This window comes from Wyeomyia smithii, chromosome 1 (assembly GCF_029784165.1).
Source record: "Wyeomyia smithii strain HCP4-BCI-WySm-NY-G18 chromosome 1, ASM2978416v1, whole genome shotgun sequence".
In the NCBI taxonomy this organism is placed as follows: domain Eukaryota; kingdom Metazoa; phylum Arthropoda; class Insecta; order Diptera; family Culicidae; genus Wyeomyia; species Wyeomyia smithii.
In genome coordinates this window covers 171,727,319-171,747,882 of record NC_073694.1, presented here as the reverse complement: position 1 = coordinate 171,747,882, position 20,564 = coordinate 171,727,319, and the positions used below count along the sequence as shown (strand labels likewise).

General features: G+C 37.6%; 1 long non-coding RNA gene across 1 annotated transcript; it reads left to right on the top strand.

The window, feature by feature from the left end:
* The first annotated feature begins 18,921 nt into the window (after window positions 1–18,921).
* LOC129731642 (uncharacterized) lies at window positions 18,922–20,113 on the top strand. The gene is made up of 5 exons (XR_008729052.1): window positions 18,922–19,231; window positions 19,360–19,571; window positions 19,640–19,804; window positions 19,859–19,908; window positions 19,974–20,113. It is a non-coding gene; the product is annotated as an uncharacterized LOC129731642 (long non-coding RNA).
* Window positions 20,114–20,564: the final 451 nt, after the last annotated feature.

Sequence of the window (20,564 nt, the reverse complement as noted above, 5' to 3'; positions counted from 1 at the left end):
ATTGTCACTATGAGCAAAACCGATTTATCGTGCATAGTTCGTCACCGATCGTTGAGCTGTTCAAGATTGCATATGAAAAATGTGTACCAATTTGGTCATCTCGACGCTTAAGATAACATGCAGATTAATGATATTGTCATTTTTTGCACTAAACGCTATTGCCATATTTTTTGCAGTTCAAAGTACGAAATAAAAGTGTGAAGTTGACTGTCAGAGTGGGGGTTTATATTTAGGGGTTATATTTATTTACAGGTCTCATTCTACCTAAACTTCAAGTTTGATATGTCACAAACCAGGTTTCAGAACCATTGTACATATGGACAGGTTCATCGGGGCACCCGATTTTTGCTTCATTAACCTCGGCAAGAGTGGAAAAGTTGGCTGAAGAGCGTGCTCATAGCGGTTATCAGGAAGTTCCGATGGTACGCTTAATTTTAAATGACGCGCCAATACTTCTTGATTCTTCCGGAAAGTTTCATGTTTGAGAACTAAACATTCGTACACGTTAATATCATTTTTCGGATGGCAGCACCGTAAAGTCGTCCACATGGATACTGAAAAATTGTTTCACCTTTCAGCAGTCCTGTCTTGCCCTTGTCGTCAGTTCATTTTGACGTTAAGTATACATCATATTAACAGTGTATAAATTAGTTCGAGACCGTCTTATGTGCGTCGTGTGAGAGAGCGTAATTGGCGAAAGAGACAACGTTCATCGCGCAAATTTGCCACCGATCGGAACATATATATCTATTGGATCTGTTCGCAATATTTTGGCGACTGCCCTTGGATGTAAAGCCCACCAGAAGCGTATGCAATAAACACGTTAGTCATTATCTTTTTTTTAATATTGTTTATTCGAATATTGAAACTTGCACAAATGAGTAGTGTTTTTCAGCTAGAACAGTATTCAACGGATACATAACGATCTTCAAGCCTAACATGTTTGGTTTCATTGAAAGAAGTTAATCAGTTTTCAGGAAGACTTTTTTAGCGGCCGAATTTCCTTTTGGGTTCCGATTCTGAAGCAGCTAATAGGCACCTTGGTACAGTAATAAGCCTCCAATTAGGTTTCTGCTCAGAAACTGGAGAAGCTCATTATTTGAAATTCGGTTCTTTCAATCATCATAATCAGCAGCATCTTTGCGGACCATTCATGGGCAAGGTATTTACATGTGCGTGAACATTTTGAAATGTTTATGAATGCTACATTGTAATTTAGCACTTTTTTCGAGCGAAGCCAAATATCGTCGTAGGTGAGTCCTGCTGGTTTTGGCACGAGCAGGACGTGCTTACCAAAAGATAATCCACGATGGTTTTCAAGGGTCATTACGTACGAACTTTGGTACATTTTAATTTGGTTTGGTATGCAAGAAGGGAGTGTAAACCCATGGCGTGCTTACCCCGGCCAATACGTTGAACTGGTTTAGCGCTTCGAACGCGATAAGAATGAAGAAGTCAGATAAAGATGTACTGAAATCGAGTGCAATGACAATTTCAAGACTTCGAAGATGTTGGATAATTGAGTTATTGTTTGTACCAAATATTCAAAGGTTAGGCTGGGGCCATTAGGCTTTTTTGTCAAGTTTCTCTTTGGAAAAAGGGCGGCTTAGTAAATAAAAGGGTTCGTTCATGCTGATTGGAAACGGTTCGTAAATTGCAGTAAAATAACTCAGGATATTACCCAAACAATTATCTGTTCTTCGTGTTTTGCCCTTGTAAACTCCGGTTATAATCTTTAGCTGAAGAACATGCATTGAGATTCGAAGGACATAATTTTAAATGTCGGCTTTCAACCTGCTTTATAGCTTTTAACGTCAATCAGTATCTCGCTTTTTATCTATATCTGCTCCATTTTACTTCCTCTAAATCAAAAATTTGAACCCCGAATAACAAAATCCTCTAACTTTCGTTACAGCAGCCGAACGCTTTGTAATTAAACGTTTGAAAGTGTACCGATTATCGAAGAAAAACAATTCAATGTTTGAGCCGAAAGGGATATTCGGCTTTGTTTCCAAGCGCCGTATCTCATAGGAAGGAAATTCCGCTATTCTCAGCTACAATTATCAAAATATAACCCGAAGATGATGATGTAGACATTTAACAGAACAAATAAGTGGCGCTGTTAATCGTTTCGAAGCTAACCCGGGTTAGAGGAAAACCATGAACCCGTTTTTTTTTCTCTCTCGACCTTCCTATGGGTCTACGCAGAAATCCTGACAACGGGGGCTGGTTTTGTTTTGAAACGAATTTCCGGTGTCATCACGATTGATCCCGGATCGACGTTTTGATTGTGCAGACAAATTGGATTAGTTGTTGCTGTTGTTCGTTTAGGTTGCTCGGCTCGGTCGAAAGGATGCAAGCGAATAATGTTGTTAAATAAATTGGTGGGAATTGTGCTGCCGGGAGTAAATTTTGACTGACTTTGGTGGGAAGGATCGCTCTAAACAGAATCTGCAACGTCATGTTATGATGTACTTGAGCTCTTCACATATTGAGCAGTCGGGAAATTAATACATCATGTTATACTTCGTGACTAATTTGATTGTAAACAAGGCGGGAAACATTGATCGACGCAAATCTTAGTTGGTAGGATTGTTAGCGGAAACATCATCAACATGGCATGAACTTTATAGGATCGTATGATCAAGTTTAGGTTTAGGATTGTAGCATCACTGAAACGATTTTCCTATTTGAATTTCATTACGCATCATTTCCGCACCTTGTCGTGATCATTAGGACTGAGAAAGTGAAATTTCCTAAAACACACTATAATTATACGTCAGATCACAGTCTTTTTCGACAACGCACGATTTCTGCGCACGTTAATTAAAAGGAACTTGGAAGAAACGAAATAGTGCCCAACCATCTTAAAGGGCGTCAAAGGACCACCATTGAACAGCAAACATGGCCGGTTCCTTCCGCTGTACTCTGTGAATGACGGCTCCGAGAAAGGAGATTGATGATTGAGGACTTTTTTCCGTTTCGCAGCCAGCCAGGATCAGGAATCTGCGCAACTTCCAACAACACTCGATAGATGATTGTAGTAACAGGTATGATAATTACATATTGCATCAGGACGCGCGAAGCCGTGGAGAAAGAAAATAACCATTGGAAGAATCCCGCTGCGGAGTTCGAATCCTTCTTCACCCTTACTGCGTTGCTGTGGTCATTCTCGCCCTGGTCGGTCCGTTTGAACATCCTTCCGGCTATTGTTGAGTTATAAATGACCGGAACAATCGCAGGATTATGCTGCAGCCGTGAGGCCACAGTGCGTCAAAGGGTACCGCTATAGAAGGGGTGATTTAATCCGTTACGAAAATTTTAAGCCTAACGGGTAATTTCGAGTAAATTTTTGTTTAATTAGGAGAGTTTTCTTCACGCGTGTTATTGTCAGATTTATTGATTAATTCTATAGCGGTCTAGGTGGTACCATAGAGAACAATAGGCACGTGTGGGTCCATTTTTGAAAGAAGTAAGTATCTAGTGGTAGTAAGGTAAGGATGGTTCCATTCTGGGCAGGGCACGGGGAATGATCTTTTTTGGCCCTTTTTACCCTATTTTTGCGTAGTTTTGGAAATATAGATCCTATTCCGTGTCCTGCACAGAATGAAAATGTCACCACTCGATTTATTGACCAATTTTACATAAGAAATACTATATTTCAGGTTTCCAGCCCAGTGGCTTCTAATAAGTGGGATTTTGGGTTAATTTTTTCCCAGTGTGCAACATGTCGTTTTATCTTTCATTCTATTGTCTATTTGTTTAGGTGCGTAAATTGCTCCTGCTTCTCTAAGAGTTTCTCTCCAAAGCCTGGAATAAAAGGTAGCAGACAGAAATTTTAACTTCATTTCTATTCCTAAGTTAGTATCGTATAGACGGTAAGGTCTGGTCAGAAGAAAGAGGCAAAATCCCGCTCATTTTTTGCTGGACTCCAATTTTCGGTAAGCCGAACTAATCGTCTGCAGTGCGCAGAAAATTAATTTGATGCTGGAGCGTTTATCTGCTATCTATTACGGAATACATAGTATTTGATAAAGCTCAACAACAGAACGAAAATCATCTCACGTCATATGCGAGTGGTATATGAAGGTTTCAATCGCACTTTGAATGTTGTTATATCAGGCAATTTCGATGATTTTCATGTTTTAAATCACAATTTTTAGATTAACTTCAAACACCTGTATCTCCCTTGGTTTTGGCCCTTTTTTGATTCAACAAGTTTCATTTTGAAGGAAAATTTATGTACTTTCTGGTAAATTTCCAAGATTTGCTAAAAATACAACCAATTTTTCAATCAAGGTAAAACATTTTGCAGGGAAGCCAAAAACATGTATTTCTAATTTCATTTTTACATTTTTTTTTCTTGTGAAACAGTGCGGAACGATCGGATAACCAACAATCAATGGGAAATTTATTGTATTTTTCTGATTTTTTGGTGCCGTTTCACACATCGTTGCTCATAGGGAGATATTGAGACGTATGGTGGTCAGTTGTAAAATATTCAGTTTAGTATATTTCAATAAAATTATTGACTGGGAAGTATACATGAAGTTTTTTTTCGGTAGTTTCAAGCATTTTGATGTAAATTTTAAAACCGCTTTTAGTACCTCAAGAAGTATAAAGAGAGGATAAATTTAATTGATGAGAAAAAAATATATCGTCTTTTATTTTTCCTATGACGTTAAAATAAATAGGGTTTGCAATATTCCCGGGAATCGATTTCCCGGGAAACGGGAATGAAAAATCGCATTTCCCGGGATATTTTAAATGAAGTTCATCAGTCAAAGGTAACAAAAAATTGTTTAAAAATTTTTCATGTGATTTCATTTGAAAAACAAAAAAAAAACAAATGAAATACAAAACATTTTCAAGTTAACATAAAAAATTCGTGATCGATTTTTGTAGCATATATTTGCAGAAGAGGAGAATTAAGGGTATTCAAGTCGTCAAACAATTGCTTCAGATCCGCTGACAATTTTTCGTTAAGCTCAAAAATTTTATTTCCTTCTGTAAAGCTTTGCTCAAATCTGCTGAATCACCGCTAATGTTTGAATTCTAGGATACTTTCAAATCACCGATTACAGCTTTTGCTAGACTTAATTGAAAACTGGTGTCCAATTCTTTCAGTTTGTGGAAGAGAAAACCACAATGGATACGTTACGACTGGGTTTGCGGCAATTTGACAGTTAGCCCATACATTTTCTGTCAAATTAACGTCAACGCAACGCAAACGTATCCATTGTGTTTGAGCTTTTAGGCAGGCATTGGACGCGGAAAATATGCTGTATTCGGTACGGACTTTTCGGGCAAAATGTTTTTTACACTACAGTAAATATTTACTGTTAACTTGAGGGGTAGCAAATCCATTCGTTTTTTTTAAATATTTTTGCTAAATATACCATTGCGATCTATTTTAAATAAACTGCGTCTCAAATCTAGTTTTCATTGACAGAACAACCCTTTTGGAGTTTATATCATTATTGATTAGAACGTAAGATTCCAAGGAAGATTTTTGGTTAATTAACTACGTCATTTCGTTATTTCGCCGTTCGGTGGTTTTCTGTGACCGAAAAAACCGGAAGGAAACGATAGAATACTAAACAATCAGTTTAATACGACTCACAATAAGTCAGTCTTAGAGCATTTGAAGGCTTACTAATTAACATGCAAAGATGATTTTTATTTCGAAATACTATACTGACTTTGAGTTTTATTAAATGATTTATTTCAGGTCGCACCAGTTTGACGTATTTAATTTTATTGCTTTATTGCTATTTAATTTTATTGCTTTATTGCTATTTATTTATTTTTATTGTTATTTAATTTTATTATATTAATTTTATTATTCGGGAATCCCGGGAAAAGCTATTTCCCGGGAAATCGTTCCCGGGATTGCAAACCCTAAAAATAAACTACCGTACGATCTCTTAACAGATCTTAAACGGCTTGAAAGCTAAAAAATTTCAAAACAAAATAAATTGAATTATAATGATTTTTGCACCACCCTTTTTAATAAAGGAGTTCCCTATAAATCAAACAAAAAATACTATTCTAAAGTTTTTCGATTAAGAACTAGTAGGGGAACCACCCCAACATTCATCTTAGCACCTGTATTCTTGTCGACGCTTCTTTTTCGCTCTTCTCATCGTTCTGAACTTCCGACTACTTGACTGAATTGAGAGGTAAAATAAAACTACATTTAATTTGAAAAAAAAAGTTAAATTCTACAGAAAATTGGATAAATAAGAGCAATGAGATGAATATAGGTGTTGAGATTGAGCGGTTCCCCTATTAAAATTCTACACATGATTAGAGAAAAAAATCTGATCATGAAAAAGGCCCAACGGCACTTTAGCTGCGTAAATTGCTTTTTTTAACTTTTTCTGACATAAGAAATGAGTTTACCATCCCAAAAATGTAATAACATGTAATTTCCAATCATTTAAAAATTTTGGGGTTTTTTCGACTTTTGTTCAGAGACCTGCCACTGTGCGCCGGTTCCCTATGTTGGTTCGTCCCCTATGGAAAGTTGCGAGTTATTTGAAATCGCCGCCTGCTGCGCAGTGACTTATCGCGGCCCTGCTTGCGTCGATACAGTTCCCAGTACCTTAATAAGTCTCTTGCAACCAGCGTTGCCAGGTAATTTTTTTTAAATCTGGAAAAGGCAAAAAAAAATCTGAAAAAAATCTGGAAGTCATTTCGTGGGGTGAAAGTTAAAGTCTTCGGATAAAAGTCTTGGGGTACGTAAAATTTGAGGTGACAAAATTGCAAAATTTCGCGCCAAATTTGAAGTGATAACCTTTTTGCGGAACAGTAAAAATAAAATCTGGATAAAATCTGGATCATTCATGAAAAATCTGGATAATAGGACATCAAATCTGTCTATCTGGATACATGTTCAAAAATCTGGATAATACAGCTAAATCTGGATACCTGGCAACGCTGCTTGCAACAGTGAACGGATAGACAATGAAGACCTAATTTATGCATGCTAGCTTCTATACGTGACTACTGAGAGTTATACTTCATGTGGGCGTGGCGTGCACTTCCTGTGGGCGGGCGTGCACTTGAGCGAGCAAAACAACAACAAATCGTTAACAAGATTAATTCGTGTCCTAACTTTAGTGTTGGCTGTGCTGGGGAAGAAAGCGGTAGTGGTTGGTTGTTTAGTTTGATTTAGACTGACACTGTGACGTTCGCTTGATATTCTGCCTAACAAAGCTCCACATTTCTCAGTAGTACAAGAGTGAGCGCCACATATTTACAACTTTTCGCATTTTGGAGGACGCACAGCTTATTTTCTAATCAATTGCTGTAAGAATGAAGGAAATCCGTTAAAACTGAGTAACTGACTGAGTTTTAAGCATTTGAAAGTGGACAATTTTCGTGACGCTCTCGATGTTTTCGCTTTTTCAATTTGCAGCCCAATGTTGCCGTTAGATGTAATTCTACGTCAATAATCGACCAAGCTCATTTTTTTCGTACGGCATGTGACAGTATTTGTTCTTGTTGTTGGTGTTTTCAAACTACACCCTTTTGCCTTCGGATGTAGTTTCTGTGTAATCTGGAAAGTAAAAAAAACACCTACATGGCAAAAGTGTAGTCCTCGTGTGGCTACGCCGCAAAAACGAATACGATATTAGAGTGCAAAAAACATGCAACGTTACTTTTCTAAAGTTTCATCCGAAGATTGAACTGTTGTTAAGCTCCATTTATGACAATCACTGTTAGTAGATATTAAATAGCTACCAAATATTAAAAAAAATCTCTACTGTATTTCTACATCTAAAATAATAGTAAAGCAAGAAACAAATCTATGGTACCCGTCATTATCATTTTTTCTCTATTTTTTTTCTTCACAAATATTTTTTCTCTATTTCTAATATCTTTTTTATCGTGCATTTAGGGGAGCTGCGTTGCCGCAAGGTTACAGAGTCCGCTTTGTCAATCGGATGGTCGTGGGTTCGAATCTTAGTAGAACCAGGCCATCCGATGTCAAAAAGGACTTAAGCATTAAGGTTTATTCTCAGGCTCCCCACCAGTTACCCTTCCTTTACCCTGAAATCTACAATACCTTTGCGTAACGTCCTCTTAACAAAAAATAAGTCCCTCTCATCAATAAAACTGGTCAGAAGGACGCACGACGAAACTTCTCAAGGGAATTATAATTGGTGATATTTGGCAAGAGGAACGAGTATCGGTATAGTAGAACAGTAAGCGTGTAAGGAAGAGTAGCACATTACACACAAGCACTGATGAACATTCATAATAAGCACGCCACTTCTCAATAGGGGTATTGCTATTAACAGAAGTGCGGGATACAGCAGACATCAAATTTGAAAGACCTTGTGCACCTAGTGACCTAGTTTCAGCGAGAATCGCTCTCTTACAAGTTGATGCAGCCTGTAGCAATTCAAAGGTAATTATTTCTTAGTTGATTACATTAAACGATATGAAATTGGCTGAAAGTGCCTCTTCATTTTCAGATGTCTGAAATTGCTAAAAATTAACTGCACGGCAGAAGGATTTGCTCCTCAAATCCACTATTTCTGCTCTAAAAAGCTCGATTGTGATATAAAATACAATTTGTCCAAAATATTTCTTCACACAGTTCTAAATATAGAGGTGGGCCAAAATATAGACAGGTATTTATGTTGAAAAACGTCTTGTTTTAAATAAATTGTAAAATGACTTCCTAAAGCTGGCCAAACTTCCCACGTTACCCTATGCCAAAAAAAACAAAAAAAAACTCAATGAGGGACCATCCATTCATGATGTCACGCCAAATTGGGAAAAAAATTAACTGCCCCCCTCCCTCTTGTCACAAACTGTCACAACTTACGTGACCCCACCCCCTAAATTACGTCACATTTTTATACCCCTTTCCCCCTTCTTTGGTTATAATTGACTAAAAATTGAGAAATTCGTAAAAAAAGCATTTTTTTCTAAATCAGAACGATTTTGCTGAAAGAAAACCTGAAAATGAAAGGAAAAGAGGATTATAAAAAAACTAGAAAAAGCGTTGAATTATCCTAAGTCCGAGGATTTTGTTGATGGAGTCGCAAATCGACTATTCTTATTCACGTTTTGTCACCATTTTTGTAGGATTAAAAAAGACTAAAATGTACGAAATTGTACTGTAATTTATCAACAAACATGCACGGCAACTAACACTAACAAATATTATGCTTTTAAAACATATTTTATCTTCAGCAAATCTCAAGCAAAAAAAGGAAAGCATAATGAAAGTATGTATCATCTGTGGTGTAGCTATGTGACTTATTTGTTGTTTTTTTTTTTAAGTTGAAATGTGATGTCAAACTCAAGCTAACCCTCCCTCCCTCAAATGTCACAAAATGTCACAATAATCACAATAATCTCCCCTCCCCCTAATTGCGTGACATCAATAATGGATGGTCCCTAACCTGTTAACACTTTTATGAAACAACAAACGGCTTTATTCGACGCATTTCATTTTCAAAAATTCATAACTTTTGAACCAGTTGATTGATTTTTTATCAAATTGATGAAGATATTCTCCTTGTTTTGAAAGAAAATACAAAAAAAAATCTTTGCGCTTTTACATGCAAAACAAATAAGTTTGTTAAATTTTTTGTCATGTTTTCAAATTAAGTTTACTCAAATATAAAAAATAACATATTTTAAAAAAAAATTCTCTATATATAGAGTCAAATGTGCCCTTCAGATTGAGTCAAGGGATATTTTTTATGTTTACCCCAAAAATAACGACAAACAAAAGAAAAAGGCATATTTTTGATGAAAATCAATAATAACTTTGAGAATTGAGATATTCACAATCTTAACATTGCAAATTGTTTCTCCTAAAAACTCCTCAAAGTCGTTCAAAGATAGTTGTAAAGTGAAAATTGAAATAAAAAAGTTACAGCGAAAAATGTGTTTTTTCAATCCAAATTGGTTATTTTAAAACATAGACAAAAACTTTTTTCTTCAAAGTTGCTTAAAATTAACGGAGCTTTAACATTGTTCTAAATTTATTCTTTGATCTACAAAAATAAAAAAGTTAGATACTTGATCTCATCGAAATTTGGGTCACTCTAATTTTCGATAATTTTTCAATAAGCGTCATTGCATATGTAGCAACAAAAAAAGTTTCTGTCTAAAATATTGGTATGGAGCTCTAGACCCAAATTTCCCTCTAAATTCGGTTTCTGGACCATTTGCATTGGTACACGAGAACGAAGATTGTTTGTAATTCATTATGCTACAAGAAGGCAAATTTTCCCCGAACCTTCGACCGGCGAAGATACTTCTACTGCACAGTCGTACGTTCATTGGCAATTTGAAAAACAGCTTCAGAGGGCCCGAAAATCATTTAATTGTGAAGTAGTTAAAAAGTTCCTGCCAATCACTCGTTGTACACCAGCTTTGATTCTTAGCCTTTATTTTCCAATTGCGGCCAGTACAGCTATTGAAAACGGGAAACTAATTTTTCTCTTTCATTTCGTCGTCTACGAGGCTCCTCCTTCTCAAAGAGTTTCTATCCCAAGCCTGAACTAAAAGGTAGCAAACAGAAATTTTGAAGTCATTTCTATGCCTAAGTTAGTACCATGCGGACGGTAAGGTCTAGTCGTGGTAAAAATGGGAAAGCCATAATCCCGGTCATTTCGTGCTAAGCTCCTATCATCGTCTGCAGTGCGAAGAAAATTGCTCTGATGCTGGAGCGCCCGTCTGTTTGCTAGCTGTTACGGAATACTTGGTAGTTGGAAAAGTTCTGAAAATGGTAGCAAATGCGTCATATGCGATTGGCATATGACGGGAAGTTAAACGAAATTGCCAGGTATCACTATTGCGACACACCAATGGCACTTCTTAGTGCCTCAAAATCATTGCGAAATAGTTCAAATTTCTCCGCCACTCGCGCATACTATTATTGTGTTGTATAACTATTATGACACACCAATAACCTGTTATTCACGATACTATGAAAGATGAGTTGTGCCAGTTATGAACAAAAACGACGGTATACCAATTTTGAGATAGTGTGTTCGTTATTAAAAAAGATAAGGTCTTCGAATAAGGTCTTCGAATAATGAACAAATTGGCATGAAAAACCTATATTCGAAAAAATGGCCTTTACGTCACTTTGTTATCTCACGGCAGAATAGTTTTCATAAAGCTGGGGACATAGCGCGCTGTGCAAGGTGATCTACAATCGCCAATGCGCGCTCCGCCGGGTTTCCTATGTTGGTTCGTTCACTATGGAACGCTATGAGTTATTTGAAATCGCCAGAGGCGTTTCGTCCACCTGTTCAACCTGTTCATAGGACAGGTAGACAATTTCAGAACAATTACTCGAATTATTTCTCATTTGTAGCATGGATCTGACATCATTAAGTTTTCTTGTAACCTTAATGTTATTTCGAACATTCGAACATTTTTTTGATTTTAAATTTATTTCCACCAATTTCAATTTCTATTTATTTCTCCACCGTGAAGAATATAACCTGGCTAAACTCACTCTACACTACTCAACCCACCCGCCACACAGCTCACCCGTAATACAACACAACACAACGAGATAAGCAGTAATGACTACCGTTTGTTCAAATCATTTATCTGAACTAGCATTCATTCAAACACTTCTCTGCATTTTCAAGTACTATAGCGTACGCAGCCAGTTATGTACATAAAGCGTGCACCACTACTAATGCGCAGCCTTGCGTAAAAATGACATTTGCGGTTCAAAAATTATGTTGAACCAAGCCGATGGAAACGATACCGCCGACGCCGACCCCCACGCCCACCATTCTTTGATGTTCGTTCATTGAAATTTGAGAGAGGCCGCGAGAGTACACAGCTCTCAACGCTCAAGCGAGCGTCAGGTCGATGCAAAGCCGAGAGTGCAGCGAAGGGTTTTCATGTATTTCCTCATTGATGACATTATTCTTCACGTGAGAAAAAAAGTGTCGCGCAGCGCTGAGTGCGATACAAATGAAAAATCGAACAAATTCATTCATGGTTATTGTAGATGTAGTGGTGTTTTTTCGTTGATGTGTGGTTTCGATTCAAGCCATTTTTCTTGATGTTGTTCATTCAATAACTTGAACCATAGTATGGTAACTAGAATGGTATAGTACATGTTTGACTGCTCACGTTACGGTTGCTTTTGATTTGTTTGTGACGGCTAAGACTACCATTGCTCCATCTTTCAAATTTCTATTGCTTTCTTGTGTGAAATTTCAATCTCGTTTAAGGAACGATACGTGGTGAGTAAAGTTTAATTACTTCATATATTTCAATAAATCATAACAAACTACCATATACCTACTGGAGATTGTTTGCGTGGATTTCCAGATGGACAACGTTATGGATCATTGCATTGTTGAGCAAATGCTAAAGCGCCCGTTTGCCGCTAGAACCATGGAAGAAAAAATTAAAGTTATTGGACGTCCGGTTCCTCGTCCACCTATGGAACAATTAAAATCCACGTATAAGTAGAAGGGGAAAATTATGTCCCGCAACTTTAATGTGTCATCGTATGACCAGCAATGGCTGTGTGGATCGGCGAAATTAAATAAACTTTTCTGCTGGCCATGTTTGCTTTGCCGTAGCGCCAATGAAAAAAATGTTTGGAGCAAGGAAGGATATAGTGATCTGAATCACCTTTCTGCGTCAATTAAAACGCATTCGAGCTCTAAAGATCACATAAATAATTCACTTGCCTTATCGATGTTCGGGCAAATGAGGATAGACGAAGCACTTGACCATAGCCGGCAGATCACCCGCAATAAGCATAACGAAGAAGTAACGAAAAACCGGAAGGGTATGCGAACTTTAATTGAGATCACCTGTTTCCTTGGCACTCACGGTCTCGCCTTTCGCGGACATTATGAATGTTCCGATTCCACGAACAGAGGAAATTATAAAGACCTCTGCACGTTGATCGCCGCCAGGGATCCAGCATTCCAGGACTTTATAAATAATAAAGTTTTCAGCGGAACGTCGGGAGGAATCCAGAACGAGCTTATAGAATGCATTGAAAGCTACATGCTTCAAACAATTACAAGAGAAGTTCTTGATGCTGAGTTCGTGTCCATTATGATGGATGAATCAACAGATTCGGCTCGGTTATCGCAACTATCTTGTACTCTGCGCTACTTACGGCCCGATGGTAAGAAATATTCATAAAATATATTTTGCAAATATGTTAACAAATAGTTGATTTTTTTTTCAATTCAACGAGGCTCAAACATTTTTTTGTTCATTAAAATTTTAGGAACACCAGTTGAAAGGCTCGTTAGATTGGCAGACGTTAGCAGTGACAAAACCGCCGCTGCGTTGGCCGGACACGTTGATGAAATAGCAGCGTATTTTGGTCTTGATGGTGACAAAGTTGTAGCTCAGAGCTATGATGGAGCTGCTGTAATGTCCGGGGTCAAATCTGGAGTGCAAACATTGGTGAAGCAACGGTTTCCAAAAGCTGGATATATCCACTGCCGCGCACATTTGCTTAATTTGGTGCTACTTCACTCGTGCACAAATAACAAGAAATCAGCAAGGTTTTTCAACACGATCTCATCACTCGCGGCATTTTTCTCGCAGTCACCTAAACGCAGCGAGACATTAAAGCAATTTATGGAGACCCACATACCAAATGTTTGCAAGACCAAATGGTCGTATAATTCGCGTATGATCAAAATAATTGATTCGAATTATGCAGCGATTAATGAATGTTTAGGTGAGATTTATCTTGGCGACAGTGTCTTTGATGCTGAAACTTGTACTACAGCCAGAGGTCTTCACGCATTCATGCTTGAATTCAATACCGTATTCTTGCTCAAACTTTTTGCTAATATTTTTGCACATACAGATGTTCTGTATCAAATTTTGCAAACAAAAGAATTGGACGTAGTAGAATGTTTACGTAACGTCAAGGCTTGCCTCGGTTCTATCGAAGAGCTCAAAGCAGAGCATCATTTCTACAGAACGCTTAATGATGCAATTGATGTTTCTGGCGAAACGGTCACTGATAGCAACGGTATCAATTATCGTCCCATAAATATATTGTATTTAATTTCGTTTATCCTTGGACAAAACCTGCATCAAACTTTCTCCGAAACGCTTCGGCTGGCCAGAATGATACTGACATTGCCTAATACAACGGCGTCCATCGAACGAACGTTTTCGGTTCTCCGACGGATCAAAAATTATTTGCGGTCTAAATCGGGTCAGAATCGATTATTTGGTATTATGATGATGGCTGTGGAGAAAGATTTACTCCATGAGATGATGCTGACGCCATTATTTTACGACGATATTATCGACAAGTTTGCGTTAAAAGTAAACCGAAGGATTCCTTTGTTATATAAATAAATGTTGATAAATAAAACTTTTAAAATTTGTTATCGCAATACTGTTGTTTTAATGTTGCAAATGTCGATTGAACAGGTGGCCCACTTGGTCACGCGTCGCCTCTGGAAATCGCCGCCTGCTGCGCTGTAACTTACCGCGGCCCTGTTTGTTGCTGGTCGATCCAGTTCCCAGTAAATCAGTTTCCTGCAACAGTGAACGGATAGACACTGAAGACCAAATTTATGCATGCTAGTTTTTATACGTGACTACTGAGAGTTATACTTCCGGTGGGCGTGTCATTGTGCGCACGAAAGAGCAAAACAACAAAAAATCGTTTACAAAATCAAATCGTGTGCTCGCTTTAGTGTTGGCTATGCTGGGGAAGAAAGCGGTACTGGTTTGTAGTTCGATTCAGACTGACACTGAGACTTTCGCTTGATATTCGGCCTAACATAGCTCCACATTTCTTAATAGAACAAAAGTTAGCGTCACATAATTACAATTTTTCGCATTTTGGAGGACGCACAGCTTATTTTCTAATCAATTGCTGTAAGAATGAGGGAAATTCGTTAGAAACTGAGTGAGTTTTAAGTATTTGAAAGTGGACAATTTTCGTGACGCTCTCGATGTCGGTTTTTTAATTTGCAGCCCAATGTTGCCGTAAGATGTAATTTTACGTCGCTCAGTTTGTATAAACACGACTAAAAATGAACAACGCATTTAGATATTATCACCTAGTATGGTAAAATAATTTACCGAGAGTTCAACGAGATACATCATACATCACGCATACATCAAAATATCAAACTACCAATTAATACCAACCGAGAATTGAAATCTTGTCAAACTTAAATGAGAGTTCATGAAATAATTCTGAAACTAGTTTTAGTATGCTTACCACTCGAAAATTTTGGGTGTCAAATTATTACGAGAACTTCGGTAAAATTTACTGAAGTAGGTATTGTTCAAATGGTCGGCGTGCGACCAGACCGAATCAAGCGCCATTTTTTTAAAAATTGAGTTTTCAACACCAGTGGTTGTGAAATTTAATAATCTATCCTTCATGAAAAAATGAAATCATTTGAACAGTTCATGATGATATTATAATAAAAATTTCCTGCAGTAGCTTGCAGAAAACAAACGGGGTGGTAAAACTTTGAACCCCGATTACTCGAAATAATGTTTTTGACGCTTAGTTCGATCTGGTCGCACGCCGACCAAATATAATATCAAATTACCAAAACGTCATTCTGGTTATACGAATATACGCATAAAATTATTAATTACTAAGTCAACTGATTCAATTAAACACAGTATTGGTAAAAGGGGGAGAGTTGTGTTGCTTTCAGGAAATAAAGCACAGCATCATATCTAACAAGTCGGTAACCTAAAAATTGATATTATATTATTTGCAATTAACAAAAACAAGTTCTGAGAAAAATTACTCATTCAATATTTTAGTTAATCTAAATATTGCAGATTTCTTCATCATGATAATCAACGGCAAAACCTGATCGTTTCACGCCTAAACCGAGACTCGAACAAAACGAACAAAACGTTAAAGTGAACAAATAAAAACATCTTCAGCCGTGTAACAAAACCGAGAAAAGAACAGTAGTCTCCGAATTTGTGTAGAAATTTGAGAATTTCAAACCAAATGATTTGATGATCTTATTCAAGCAAATATAACCGCTATAAAAATTTCTAACCTCGCTTTATTGTGTTTTTTTTGGAAACTCTTTTGAAACGATATCGGGATCGTCTTTGCCGTGTGATTAATATATCAGACAGCGGTCCACTTATAACGATTGATGTTTGTTTTAACTGCCGCAGCCAGGGGTATGGAGAAAAACAACGGTGACTGCCAAATGACTTCAACGCCTGCTTGGTGAGTCGGAATGAATGCCGCCTGCTGTGATAATTCTTAGGGTATCGTCGCAACGGTTATTTTTAAGGGTTGAGTTAGATAACCACCGCCCTCACAATCCAATACTCACTGGTAATGATTTGGCGTAGAGTTTATGCTTAAAGAATCCTTTTGATTGAATCAACCATACTTTTGTAACAGTTGAAAACAATTTTATCAAAGTTGGATTTCCCTCTTCACCATAATTTCAGGTAGACGCACTTGGAAAGAATGAATGTTTAAGTTTTAATTATACCTCATGGCAACACGAGCAAGATTTTTAGTTATTGCAATACTAGTCTGACGAGAACCAACCAACAAAACAAAACAGACATTAATTTTATGCGTAAAAAATCGTAGAGCTTGCTGATTGTGACTGTAATTTGATGTCTATAAAGCAAATCTGAGCTGTATTCCATTGATTTTTCAATGGCAAGCGAAGAAAGACCTAGTTTAAAGTCAAGTTTGGTCACTGTTTATGCAAGCTACCGGTCAAATACAATAAAAAAAGATGATCCCTTTCCATCGTTGCCGAGGGTGCAGGTTCAGTAGTACTCCCTGAAATGGTTATTATTCGAGTGTGTTTTGATAGCACTCGAAGTAGCCAGAGCCTGAGCCCGATAGGGATCAGGCACTTGATGTCATCTTCTTTCTATGCATCATTGCACGCACCGAAGGAGCTTCCGTTGAGGACTCCTGAGTGACTCCTTCTAGTTGCTGGCGGTGGAGTGGCTTTTATTGGAATATTGGATCATTTACAAGTCAAATTAGTGCGGCATACTCTAATGGAACAATGGAAGGAACGAAATTTTTGAGTTTCATGCAATGAGGGTTTGACGGAAAAACAATGATGACAATTTTGTAAACCTAGTTTGTTTGTAGATAGCTATTTACGATTCATCTATTATTCCTACAAAAATTGTACAACATTACCGAGCCAATTCGAAGAGTCGCGTAAAATAACCGCCTAAAAATGACCTCAGTGTATTGCGCTGGTAGTGTACAAATAGATAAAATTCAATACTTATGTGTCCATTGAACATATTTGATCGTTTATTTGGACTGTACCGTATACGATACTACGCTCTGATTCGGAGCGTTGAAGCATCGCATAATTTGGACTTGTTTGCTTTCGGTGGCCCTGTTTACAATCGAAAAAGGATGAATATTCCGCGAATCGTACCGTCGGTCCACGATTTTACGATGGTTAAAACTGAGCGCTATTTGCACTCCTCCTCCCCCAGTGAACCGATGTTTACTCTCGTCCATATTTGTCTGCGCTATTGAATACTGGACAATCCGAACGCTGATGATGACGATGATGGTAATTGTTTGCTATTTATATTTATCAGAATCATGCTCGAGTCCTAGCGATGAAAAACAAGTAGAGTAAACATCGCAGTTGTTTGCCTTGCTTCATTTGATTTTCTGTTTTAATGTGAAAAAGATACTGTCGGAGTTGGTTTCAACTTCCATATGTGTTGTATCATAACAATAAAAACTATATTATGATTGCCTAAATGCTAAACTTTAATGGAAGAAAAAGGAATGCCATACATGGGCTGTATCGTCTGTCAGTTATCTGACATAATCTCCTGTCAAGTGAGAATTGTATATAACCTTTGCATTGACCATGAGTAAACGTTTGCAATGATTGAGATGAGCTTGCATTTTTGCTAAAGGCGCTTCCTTGCATCCTCGAGGATCAACAAACAAAGCAGGCGCTTTCCCGAATGTAACTTTTATACAGGTCTAGCCGTACAAACTGGATTTCTAGATCACTTCACCAAATTAGCATGTATCAAGTAGCGATACTCGCGCCCGGGCTAGTTTCCTTTGCTTTACCTCTCTGTCTGTTATAATTGCTGCGGCGCTGTGAATTTGCTTTTATCCTCCAGACCCAAAAACTAGGGACGGTATAGGTGTGAAAATGTTCCCGTCGAGTAGGCCTAGACAGAAGTGGTCTGCTTGTTGGGCAAATTTTATTTGAACTCCGCATAGGTGCGGATGTGCTTTTCTAATGTTTTGTTCGATATCAAGATATATTCTTATGGCAGTTTTCGAAATTATTACACAACCTTTCCTACATGAGAAAAATAGAAAAAAAAAACAAAATGCGGTTGCTGATGTAAAGTACTGTTTTGGTTAAAAAAAACCTCAAATAATCCTGAAACTCGTGTGAACGATGTTTACGTCAAAAGATAGATTCAGAGGAATAACATTTCGAGCTGGTTACTTCTCGGAAAGAATGATTTAGTGTATTTAATCTTCGCTTCCATTCTTAACGAGCAAACGATCCAACCAAACCTTTTCGAGTGGACCCATTGAGTGACATGCTAATTGAAGGCAATTTTTGCAATACAGCAGACAATCGGACTGCCTGCAGTACGAGGTTGAACTCGGTTGCAATCGCCATGAGATACTGATTGCCGCAGCCGTGTAGCAGCATTGCTGCAAAATTTCATTCGGACTAGGCTCTTTTACTAAAGGTTAACATGAACGGCAATTTGTGTTAGATATTATGTAATTAAAAATAGCTTCCTTAGGTTAGGTAACTGGATTATTACCCTAGATAAATTCCTCCTGAACAAGGTTGATTCTTTGTTAAGGTTATGTACGAATTTTGTGCGTGTATTTATAGAGCTGTCATTTACCAGAGCAGTTTTGCTCGATCAACAGAATCGATCAAACGTGGCGGAATAGAAAACGATTTCCCTTTCGAACCGAAGATGATTACTCCAAGTTGAAATTCGATCCACCATCTGTGGTGATGATCGGCCAGCCAACAACAGATGATGCGATATTTCGTCAATCTAATCAGAGAGCAACGAAAGACGAGTGGTCCATATTTTTGAGTGAGATTTTGCGTCGAACAAGCGCAGCGTCCGAAAAAGGAACGATCGCGTGGCAGACTTGTGCGCGGTATCTTTCACCTTTATACCTGTGCTTTGCTGACACGCAGTGGCGAACCTGGCGAACTTATCCTGTCTGGTAAGCTACTCCGGGCCGAGCCCACTCCGGTAGAGCAAGAAAATCGTTTAGCGTCGTCATAAATAACAACAACTGGCACACATGCACATAAAGTCGTTTCGGTCCGTTTGCCATTCTTTCTTCTGCAGATAAGCATTTGTCGGACCTATTTGTTTTCCGAAACACGGCTGGTGCAGTATCACTAATCATCGAACGAGTGTGGCTTTGTTTCCAGTCGGGTCGCATTGTACGAGGAAGTTCTTATTATAGTGTCAAGTTGAAGAATGACTTTGGCACTTGAAATTGAGGTTAGAGACGATCTTATGGCTCGGACCCATCACGGAGTAGCAACCATTGATATGTATAGTCAGAACTAAGCTGAAATTGAGGTTAGAGACGATCTGATTTTCTTATGTTTGCTGGTTTCAGCTTAAATCTTGTGACGCTGGAAATTCAAAAGCAATAGTAGGCGGGAAATTTGGATCCTATGGAAACAGGTTGATAAAAGTAAATGACAAAAAAAGTTCTGAATTCTATAGCGAACTTGATCTAACTTCCAACTATTATATTGCGTTTTGTACCCAAAAATAAAAGGTAACAGTATTTATAAATTAAAATCAACTAGGACCAACTAATGCACTTTTCTAGTTTATCATAGACGTATCAATTTTCTCACGATGAGAAATGTCTATTATCTGGTACTAAATTCGAATAAAATAAAATCTTTACAAAGTATTTATATGTTTCTTTTGAATTATTTTAGCGCCTCTGGGAGTCATATTGAGAAACAAATGATAGCGGTATACACAAGTTCAAAGGTTTTCGAAAAAAAAAAACACGAAGGAATTCCATTCACGTCGAGGACATGATTGTACAATATTGCGAATTTTCTTAAATAAATTATAAATACGTACACAAAAAACGTAAAAATTGAAAAATATATGACTGGAAATTACGAGAAACCTTGAACTGGGAAGTCTGCGTGCAGGAAAGATTTTTTTTGTTCAATCGAATTCCGAATGGATCAGATTTTATGAAGTTTCAACATCATTGGTAGAACACAATTTCAGATGTTTCAGAACCTTTAAATTCGTCGTTATCAACAGAAAAATAATTAGCATATGCGTCATTCCATCTCAAGTGTCCGAAACTTGTGAGTCGATGTATTTTTGCTGGAACTTATAAATCTAAAATTTTGTACCGATTAGTGAACGTCTCGGCCGATGGGACTAACCCCACTTTTTGCGAATTTGGAGAACAACTTTTTTTATTTGCAAATATTTTGGGACCCTGAAGAATTACAAGTGACCTTGACATTTTATTTTGAAGCGTTTAAATGTAGAATCGAACCACG